Genomic DNA, 3,184 nt, shown 5'->3' with positions numbered 1-3,184 from the left:
TTTTCAAATGAGTCAGCTCTTCACATCAGGTGGCCAAAGTATTGGAGTTTCAGCTTCAAAATCAGTCCTACCAATGAACACCCAGGACTGATCTCATTTAGGACGGACTGGTTGGATCTCCTTGCAGTCCAAGGGACAGCTCAAGAGTCTTCTCCAACACCACAGTTCAAAAGCAACTATTCTTCGGTGCTCAGCTTTCTTTATAGTCCAACTCTCACATCAATACATGACCCCTGGAAAAACCATAGCCTTGACTAGACAGACCTTTGTAGGCAAAGTAACATCTCTGCTTTTTAACAGGCTGTCTAGGTTGGTCATAACTTTTCTTCCAAGGAGTAAGCATCTTTTAATTTTATGGCTGCACTCACCATCTGCAGTGATTTTGGAGCCCCCCAAAATAAAGTCTCTCACTGTTTCCATTGTTTTCCCATCTATTTCCCATGAAGTGATGGGACCAGACACCATGATCTTAGTTTTCTGAATGTTGAGTTTTAAACCAACTTTTTCACTCTCCTCTTTCACTTTCATCAAGAGACTCTCTAGCTCTTCAGTTTTCGCCGTAAGGGTGGTGTCATCTGCATATCTTAGGTAATTGATATTTCTCCCGGCAATCTTGATTCCACCTTGTGCTTCATCCAGCCCAGTGTTTCTCATGATATAGTCTGTATATGAGTTAAAAAACAGGGTGACAATATACAGCCTTGACGTACTCCTTTCTTGATTTGGAACCAGTCTGTTGTTCCATGTCCAGTTCTATCTCTTGCTTCTTGATCTGTATACAGATCTCTCAAGAGGCAGGTCAGGTGGTCTGGTATTCCCATGTCTAGAAGAACTTTCCAGTTTGTTGTGATCCACACAGTCAAAGGTTTTGGTGTAGTCAATAAAGCAGAAGTAGATGTTTTTCTGGAACTCTCTTGCCTTTTCAATGATCCAACAGATGTTGGTAATCTGATCTCTGGTTCATCTGCCTTTTCTAAAACCAGCTCGAACATCTGGAAGTTCATGGTTCACGTACTGTTGGAGGATCTGGGGCATTACTTTGCTAGCATGTGAGATGAGTGTAATTGTGCAATAGTGTGAACATTCTTTGGCATTGAAATGAAAACTGATCTTTTCCAGTCCTGTGGCCACTGCTGAGTTTTCCAAATTTGCTGGCATATTGAGTGTAGCACTTTCACGGCATCATCTTTTAGGATTTGAAATAGCTCAACTGGAATTCCATCACCTCCACTAGCTTTGTTCATAGTAATGCTTTCTAAGGCCCACATGACTTTGCATTCCAGGATGTCTGGCTCTAGGTGAGTGATCACACCATCGTGGTTATCTGGGTCATGAATATCTTTTTTGTATAGTTTTGTGTATTTATGCCACCTCTTCTTAATATCTTCTGCTTCTGTTAGATCCATACCATTTCTGTCCTTTATTGTGCCCATCTTTGCTTGAAATGTTCCACTGGTATCTCTAATATTCTTGAAGAGATCTCTAGTCTTTCCCATTCTATTGTTTTCCTCTATTCTTTGCATTGATCACTGAGGAAGGCTTTCTTATCTCTCCTTGCTATTCTTTGGAACTGTGCATTCAAATGGGTATATCTTTCCTTTTCTCCTTTGCTTTAGCTTCTCTTCTTTTCTCAGCTATTTGTAAGGCCTCCTCAGACAGCCATTTTGCCTTTCTTTTTCTTGGGGATGGTCTTGATCACTACCTCCTGTACAATGTCATGAACCTCCGCCCATAGTTCTTCAGGCACTCTATCAGATCTAATCCCTTGAATCTATTTGTCACTTCCACTGTATAATCGTAAGGGTTTTGAGTTAGGTCATACCTGAATGGTCTAGTAGTTTTCCCTATTTTCTTCAATTTAAGTCTGAATTTGGCAATAAGGAGTTCATGATCTGAGCCACAGTCAGCTCCTGGTCTTATTTATAGAGTTTCTCCATCTTTCGCTGCTAAGAATATAGTCAATCTGATTTCACTATTGACCATCTGGTGATGTCCATGTTTAGTCTTCTCTTATATTGTTGGAAGAGGGTGTTTGCTATGACCAGTGAGTTCTCTTGGCAAAACTGTTAACCTTTGACCTGCTTTGTTTTGTACCTCAAAGCCAAATTTGCCTGTTACTCCAGGTGTTTCTTAACTTCCTACTTTTGCATTCCAGTCCCCTATAATGAAAAGGACATCTTTTTTGAGTGTTAGTTCTAGAAGGTCTTGTAGGTCTTCATAGAACCTATAGCTTGTTCAGCATTACTGGTTGGGGCACAGACCTGGATTACTGTGATACTGAACGGTTTGCCTTGGAAACGAACAGAGATCATTCTGTTGTTTTTGAGATTGCTTCCAAGTACTGCATTTTGGACTCTTTTGTTGACTATGATGGCTACTCCATTTTTTGTAAGGGATTCTTGCCCACAGTAGTAGATATCATGGTCATCTGAGTTAAATTCACCCATTCCAGTCCATTTTAGTTCACTGATTCATAAAATGTTGATGTTCACTCTTGCCATCTCCTGTTTGACCACTTTCAGTTTGTCTTGATTCACGGACCTAACATTCCAGGTAGACTAGCCTATATCAACATTTTCAAAAATCTTCATTTAAAAGCCAGATTTTAAAGACACTACTTAAAAATAAAACAATTTTTTACTAGGAGAATAAAATTTGAATAAAAGGCAATCATTATAGGAATTCCCTGGCAGTCCATGGCTAAGACTTTGTCCTTTCACTGTCAAGGGGGTGGATTCGATCCCTAATCAGGGAACTATGATCCTGCAAGCTTCACAGCATGGTTGGGGTTGGGGGACAGGGTGTGGTGGTGGGAAAAAAGCAATCATCTTATTCCTCAGACTCAATGTAGGACTTTGGAAATGGGTCTATATTTACTCTATCTAATGTAAAATCCAGATGCCACTACTTTACTGCCAGTGACATTGAATAGTGAAAATATTTCTTTTTGTTCCCTCTGAAAAAATCCTCACTGTATTTAATGATTATGATGGTGAAAACATTTAAATAATTTGTTCAAGAATATAAAAATCAGGTGAGGAAAAGAGGCTTTCAATACTAACCCTATGTAAGCTTAATCAAATGAAAGTTGGACTGTGAAGAAGGCTGAGCGGCGAAGAATTGATGCTTTTGAACTGTGGTGTTGGAGAAGACTCTTGAGAGTCCCTTGGACTGCAAGGAGATC

The 3,184-nt window shown here is 39.9% G+C and overlaps 1 protein-coding gene across 1 annotated transcript in view; it reads right to left on the bottom strand.

Moving 5' to 3' along the window:
• The window catches only part of CRIPT (cysteine-rich PDZ-binding protein), an 11,251-nt gene that overhangs the window by 5,050 nt on the left and 3,017 nt on the right, over positions 1 to 3,184 (bottom strand). The gene's annotated exons all lie outside the window — the stretch shown is intronic.

The sequence above is a fragment of the Bison bison genome, unplaced genomic scaffold (assembly GCF_000754665.1).
Source record: "Bison bison bison isolate TAMUID 2011002044 unplaced genomic scaffold, Bison_UMD1.0 scf7180017864101, whole genome shotgun sequence".
Classification (NCBI taxonomy): Eukaryota; Metazoa; Chordata; class Mammalia; order Artiodactyla; family Bovidae; genus Bison; species Bison bison.
The sequence above is the reverse complement of the archived record's forward strand: the minus strand, read 5'-3'. Positions and strand labels throughout refer to the sequence as shown.